Source organism: Rattus norvegicus, chromosome 2 (genome assembly GCF_021556685.1).
Source record: "Rattus norvegicus strain SHRSP/BbbUtx chromosome 2, alternate assembly SHRSP_T2T, whole genome shotgun sequence".
Taxonomy (NCBI): Eukaryota; Metazoa; Chordata; class Mammalia; order Rodentia; family Muridae; genus Rattus; species Rattus norvegicus.
In genome coordinates, this window is record NC_141535.1 from 31,757,414 (window position 1) to 31,764,951 (window position 7,538).

The following is a 7,538-nucleotide window of genomic DNA, read 5'->3' on the forward strand; positions in this document are numbered from 1 at the left end:
TTCCCGATTGCATGAAGTATTCACACACAGTTTAGGGGAACTTTGTGCTTTTCTGATCAGGTATTGCTTCCCCATCTCCAATTTAAAGAGACAGTGCTCTTTCTCCGCTCTTTCACGATCTAGAGAGCTATGCGTTAAAGCCTACGGCATGAAAAAGGTATGCCTACACAGGAAAGGTTAGAGCGTGGTCGTGGTTGTACATGTCCAACAAAATACCTGAGGAGTCCAAAATCCACAGGGTCCTTCAGATCCACAGCACATAGACAGACAGTCACCGGGGGAGAAGCAGCCTCACAGGCATGACGGTGTGGCTCAGTAGAAGAGCGCTTGCCTAGCATGCACGAGAACGTGGACTTGCTCCGAAGTAGAAAGAAAAAGGAAAGAAAGAAGAGAAGAAAAGAAAAGAAAGAAAAACCCAGTAAATCCTAGGAGAGTGGAAGCTACTGCCACTTTACCACAGGATTAGGTTCAGTGTCCAATTACCAACCACAAAAATCTCAGGGCATACGAAGAGCAGAGTATGGACAATTCAAAAAAAAAAAAAAAAGAAAACTAAACAAGTCAACAAAGACTCCCTCGGAAAAAAGCCCAACGTCAAGTCTCCTATACCAGTGGTTCTCAGCCTGTGTGGATCGTGTGTGACACAGGGGTCTCCCAAGACCATCAGAAAACACAGATACTTATATTACAATCCATAGCAGTAGCAAAACTACAGTTATGAAGTAACAGCACATACGTTTATGGTTGGGGAATACTACAAGGTGGGAACCGTCCTGAAGGGTCGCAGCGTCAAGAAGGCTGAGGAGCACTGTGTTAGGCGCCGGTGCTCACAGGTCCTCCTCTTCAAGAAAGATGTAGAGAGAGTCAAGGCGACAACGTAGGCACAAAATAGAAGCCAAAAAAGGAGTGTGGGAGCTGAAAAATGCAGTAAAGAGAATGAAATTTTCTCTGGGGAGATTCAAAGCCAGATTTGAGCAGACAAATGAAGTATGGGTAAACTGGAAGATTGGATCACAGGACAGAATCCTGGGTAACAGAAAGAGGTGAGCGTGGCCTATGGGACACCAGCCATGACACACATCATAGCAGTCTGGGACAGAGAAACAGGGACAGAGATAATCTACAGAGAAAAAAGCAACAGTGCCCAGAAAACTGTCAAGTGACATATATATGTCACTGGAGCATAGTCAGACTCTCAGGGGCCTGCCCTTGAGTAGAACTGAGTCCTTCCCCTCCTCCCACACCTCTGCCAGAAGCCATCAACTGTGGAGAGCTTCACTTCAGCATCCACATCACCCTCTATAAGAGTTCCCAGCTATACCTCTCCTGGGCACATACCCAAAAGATGCTCCAACATATAACAAAGACACATGCTCCACTATGTTCATAGCAGCCTTATTTATAATAGCCAGAAGCTGGAAAGAACCCAGATGTCCTTATGGAGGATGGATACAGAAAATGTGGTACATCTACACAACGGAATATTACTCAGCTATCAAAAACAATGACCTCATGAAATTCATAGACAAATGGATGGAACTAGAAAATATCATCCTGAGTGAGGTAACCCAAATACAGAAATACACACATGGTATGCACTCATTGATAAGTGGATATTAGCCCAAAAGCTCAAATTACACAAGATACAATCCACAGACCACATGAAGTTCAAGAGGAAGAATGACCAAAGTGGATGCTTCAGTCCTTCTTAGAAGGGGGAACGAAAATATCCATAGGAGGAGATATGGAGACAAAATTTGGAATAGAGACTGAAGGAAAGGCCATTCAGAGCCTGCCCAACCTGGGGATCCAGCTCATATACATTCAGCCACCAAACCCAGACAATATTGCTGATGCTAAGAAGTGCATGCTGACGGGAGCCTGATACAGCTGTCTGCTGAGAGGCTCTGCCAGAGCATGACAAATATAGAGGCAGATGCTCGAAGCCAACCATTGAACAGAGAATGGGACCCTTGTTGGAGGAGTTAGGGAAAGGATTGAAGGAGCTAAAGGTGTTTGCAACCCCACGAGAATAACAATACCAACCAACCAGAGCTCCCAGGGACTAAACCACCATCCAAAGAGTACACATGGACAGATCCATGGCTCCAGCTGCATATGTAGCAAAGAATAGCTCTGTTGGGCACCAATAGGAGGAGAAGCCCCCCAGTGTAAGGGAATGTCAGAGCAGGGAGGCGGGAAGGGGTGGGTGGATGGGTGGGGGACACCCTCATTCATAGAAGAAATGGGAGGGGGATGGGATAATAGGAGGTTTGTGGATGGGCAAAGGGGATAACATTTGAAATGTAAATTAAAAAATTCAAAAAAAAAGTTCTCTTCAGTGGCTTCCTGTCTAGGCTGTTATTTGGGGGTAGGGAGGTTGTTACTGAGGCCTTCCATGTCTCTCCCTCTCAACTGTGCATCTGCAGTCAGCGATATCACAGCAAAAGTAGACTCCGTGCTCTTCGCAGTCAGCAAGATATGGGTCTCCACATCATTTCTGGCAAAAAACACAGCCCACTAACACAGCCCCCTGCTGCAGTAGGACCATGGACCCAAAGCTCTCGGAAGCTGCCCAGATCATGGACATCAACATGGCCCCTGGGTTCAGCGCACCCTACAGACATTGAGGTGGGTTCAAAGTTACAGCACAGACCATGGACATGGCTCTGGGTGGTAACGCCACAGTTATCAACACAGGCACTGGCTACAGGAGGACCATGACCCAAACATCACCATGGCCTCAGGTGGCAGCACAGGACACTCAGATCAGTTTGCCACTGGAGGTGGCAACACCGCCTATGGACACTGACATGGCTTCATGCTGCAGCACAGAGCATGAGCGTCTGCAGGGCCCTCAGTGGTAACATGTGCCACAGACATCATCCTAGTCCCCAGCAAGGCATCACCGGCCTGGCTGGCTCACTGGGCTGCTGGTGGGTGCAAGATCCAGCTGCTCCGGGATATATATATTGTATGTGTGTGTTTATGTGTCATTCTCAATTGCTCTCCAGCTTACTTGTTGAGATAGTGTCTCTCTGTGAAACTGTAGCATACTGATTTTGCAAGACTGGTTGGCCAACAAACTCTAGGGACCCTCCTGTTTCTTCCTTGCTATGGTTGGAGTTGCAGACATACACCACCTAACCTACTCTTTCTGTGGGCAACAGGGGCGGGTCCTCATGCTCCTTGTACTTTACCCACTGAGCCATCTTCCCAGCCTCCTGTCCTTCAAACCATACCTTGTCCTATAGCATTATTTTATACCATGGGTAATGTCCTCTCTCCTTGCTCAGTTCTGCTCTCCATGCACACCCAGGGCGTTCTCTGTATTTGTAGCTTTGTCTCTGGTGAGGGAAAGAATATAGACATTATTCAACATATAGATTTCTCTTTTTCAGGAAATAAAATGATATGTTAACTTCTGTTTGTTTGTCTGAGACCAGGTCTTACTGTGTAACTTCAGCTGGCCTGGAATTAGACCAGGCTATGATGTAGACCATGGCCTAGATATAGACAAGGCTATCCTCTATCTCACAGAGCATTGTCTGCCCCCGCCTCTGTCTCCACCTCCTGAATGCTGGGATTAAAAAGTGTACTACTTGGGGCTGGGGATTTAGCTCAGTGGTAGAGTGCTTACCTAGGAAGCGCAAGGCCCTGGGTTCGGTCCCCAGCTCCGAAAAAAAAGAACCAAAAAAAAAAAAAAAAAAAGTGTACTACCCCCACTCCCACACCTTTAATTACCCAACTTTAAATTTTATCTTCAAAACAAAACCAAACCAGAAAGGCCTACTAAGAGATAGCTTAGTGGTTAAAGGCACTGGCTACTCTTGCAGTACCCACATAGCTGCTCACAACTGGAGTCCATAACTCTAATGCCAGAGAATCTGTCACCCTCTCTGGCCTCCAAAGGCTTGGGGCACACATAAGATACACAGACATACATGCAGGCAAAGCACTCATACATATAAAAAACTTTTGATGTCCAACTGATGAATGGATAATGAAAATGTGGTAAGTTCACGCAGTTAAATATTATTGAAGTATTGCTAGAAATTAAATTATAAAATTTGTGGGTAAATGGATGGATCTAGGAAGAAAGATCATCCCGAGCGAAGGGTTCTTAACCCAGACTGAAAAAGACAGATAATGGGGTTGGGGATTTAGCTCAGTGGTAGAGCGCTTGCCTAGGAAGCACAAGGCCCTGAGTTCGGTCCCCAGCTCCGAAAAAAAAGAACCAAAAAAAAAAAAAAAAGACAGATAATGTATATTATCTCTTATATGTAGATGTTAGGCTTTAAATCTTCAATGTGCTTGCTACAATCCACAAGATCACAGTGGTTAGATATCAAACAAGGGCTTGGGGGAAGGGGATAGGATCTCCCAAGGAAGGGAAAGTAGAATATAGAGCTATGAATAGATGGGGGTGGGAAGGGGAAAGGAGAGGCAGGTGAGGGGAGGGAACACTGAGAGGGGCAATAAAGACCAAGAGCCATTTGAGGAGCCATATGGAAACCTACAACTGTAGAAGCTTTTAAAAATATATACATATGTGAAATAAATCTAAATGGAGCCACTTAATGATGGGAGAGAAAAAATCCCAACTAGACATCTTACACCGCTGCCTTAGTTAGGGTTTCTATTGCTCCAATGAAACACCATGATCAAAAAGCAAGTCGGGGAGGAAAGAGTTTATTTGGCTTCCACATTGCTGTTCATCACCGAAGGAAGTCAGGACAGGAATTCAAACAGGGCAGGAACCTGGAGGCAAGAGCTGATGCAGAAGTCATGGAGGGTGCTGCTTACTAGCTTGCTCCCCATGGCTTGCTCAGCCTGCTTTCTCATAGAACCCAGGACCACTAACCCAGGGGATGACACCACCCACAATGGGCTGGCCCCTCCCACACCATTCACTCACTAAGGAAATGCCCTACAGCTGGATTTTATGCAGGCATTCTCTCAATTCTCTACTTCCTGTTAAGTTGACCTAAGGCAAGCCAGCATTACCACCAAATGAGACCTCCAGTGCCAGGATCTAGCTGAATCATTGGCCATTGGTGCCAGACTGAGTGCCCCTCCCCCAAACAATTCAAGCTATTGCCAAGGTTATTGATCACTATCCACAGATTGATGGTTATGCTCTGCTGCTGAAGACAGCACTCACATGTGTTACTGAGCACAGAGAGCTGGAACTGGTGCTGTGAGGGCTCTCCTTGGTTGTCACCCTGACTACATCTCCAATTAACAAACACTCAAGAATAAAACAGCAAACTTGTGAGTGATATTTTTTTTTGTCTCATATTACTTTATTTGGGTTCTTTTTTTTTTTTTGTCTTATTGATCTTTTGATTGTATATTATGTTTCTCGATTTTTGTGGTTGTGGGTTGTTTTGTTTGTTTGTTTGAGGCTTTTATGGTATGTGTGTGTTAGAGAGAGAGAGAGAGAGAGAGAGAGAGAGAGAGAGAGAGAGGGAGGACAGGTTGACAGGTGGAGTTAGGTGAGTGGGGAAGTGGGAAGAAACTGAGAGGGGAAAGTGTGATCTGAATATATCTTATGAAAAAGTTTTCAACTAAAAACATGTCTGAGCACTTAGATTTAACATCATGATCCATGGGTTCTATTTTTAAGTATGATTTTAATTTATTTTAGTAGTGAAAAAGTACAAATAAAATAAAGAAGCTTTAGTGACATTTTGCATTATATTTTTTTCGACAATTTTATTTTTACTTACGTATATGGTTAACTTTTATCATAGTCTCTCCTTTAAAGACGTTTTATGTGCATGTGTGCACATGTGTATATGAGTGTGTCACATGTGTACAGGTTTCTGAGGAGGCTAAAAGAAGATCCCCTACACCTGGAGTTTCAGGTGGTTCAGAGTTGCCTGACAGGAGTGCTGGAATAGGCCACTCCCTTTTTGAGATTTTAATTTAATTACAACATTTCTCCCTTTCCTTTCCTCTCTCTAAACCCTTCCTTCCATATAATCCTACCTGTTTCTTCAAATCATGGCCTCTTTTTTTTCTTCTAGTTGTTACTAAATGCACATAGTATTGCTATTTTTTTTTTAAAGACAGGGTCTCACTATGAACCAATGGCCAGCCTGGAATTCACAGACACGCCTGTCTCTGCCTGCTCATCCACATAAGACTGAGTTCCTGTCTCGCATCCATTCATTTAGCTTGTAGGTTCTATCGAACATTTCTTGTGAAGCCAAATCAAATTCAACTTGGATCCTCTCCAAGAGTCCTGCACGCTCTTAGCTGTTGTTTCTCCAGCACCTTGATCATATTCTTAATAAGCAGTGTCGTATAAACAAAGTTAAATTGGTTTCAGAACAAATCGTGAGAAATCAATGCATCTTTTCCAAGTAACCAAATGCATTCTCAGGACCGTGACCTGATTCAGTGTTTGCCCTATGCTCCCTCCTTGTAGCTATGCTATTCAAGCTGTGGCCGACTTTACCTGTGAACTGCTTTTATTTGTTCTTGGGTTCAAGCAAGAACAAATCTGACTTGTTTACTGTTAGAATTTGGATTGTCGGCATTTGGAACAGGCTTGGGCTAACAGGAACCGCCTTGTCCCGATCTCCTCCTGCCAGTGACTCCAGGTTCATACCAACAGTTCTGCATTCCGGAGGGGCATACATTGCAAGCTATCATCCAGATGTTTCTGGAATTTGACAGGTTGAATCTAGCAGGTTGAGAACAGTGCCATCCAAAGCAAACCATAACACATTGTCATCCCTCAGCAATACTCCTAGGGATACAAACACTCTACGCTCCTTCCCTGAAGATCTGATGCCAATCCCTAGAAACTGGGTGGGCTGAGGTAATACAGTTTTTACAGTGCAGGACTCTGGAATGTGCAAATCTTTTTATCATTGTTTCCTATGTGGATTTTCAGAGATTTTGTTCTTCCCCTCAGAGGAATAAACTTAGGACTGCAGAAAGACTTTCCTCTCCGGGAGGTCAGTTCTCCACTACAACCAGCTCTGGTGGTGGCTGACACAGCAGACTCAGGAGGCCTAATGTTCTGTTACTGGCTAGGGAAGGGTAGACAACACAGACCAGTGCCAACTGGGAGCCACAGTCCTGCAGCTCAGAAATCTGGGGGTCAGGCCAATTGCGGACATCGTTCCTGTACAAGGCAGACCCACAACCAAACTTTAAAAAGACAAACATCTTGAAAGCAGCAAGAGATAAGTAAGGTGGCCACCAGTAGATTTCTCACTAGAAACTGAATGAGAAGTTCAGGAGGCTGAAAGGCAGTTAAAATTTTTAAAAGTCAATCAAGAATCCTACATCCAACCAGCACGACGGCTATCCCATGCCTGTCTATAATCCCAACATGTGCAAAGCAGAGGCAGAGGATCTCTGTGAGTTTGAGGCCAGCCCGATCTACATAGTGACTTCCCATCCACCAGGACTACAGAGTGAGACATCTAGCTAAACTGTCATTCAGTGTCAGGACAGATGGAAACACTGTCAGACAAGCAAAAGCTGGTGCTTGTCGCTTGGCTTGCTCTACAAGAAAT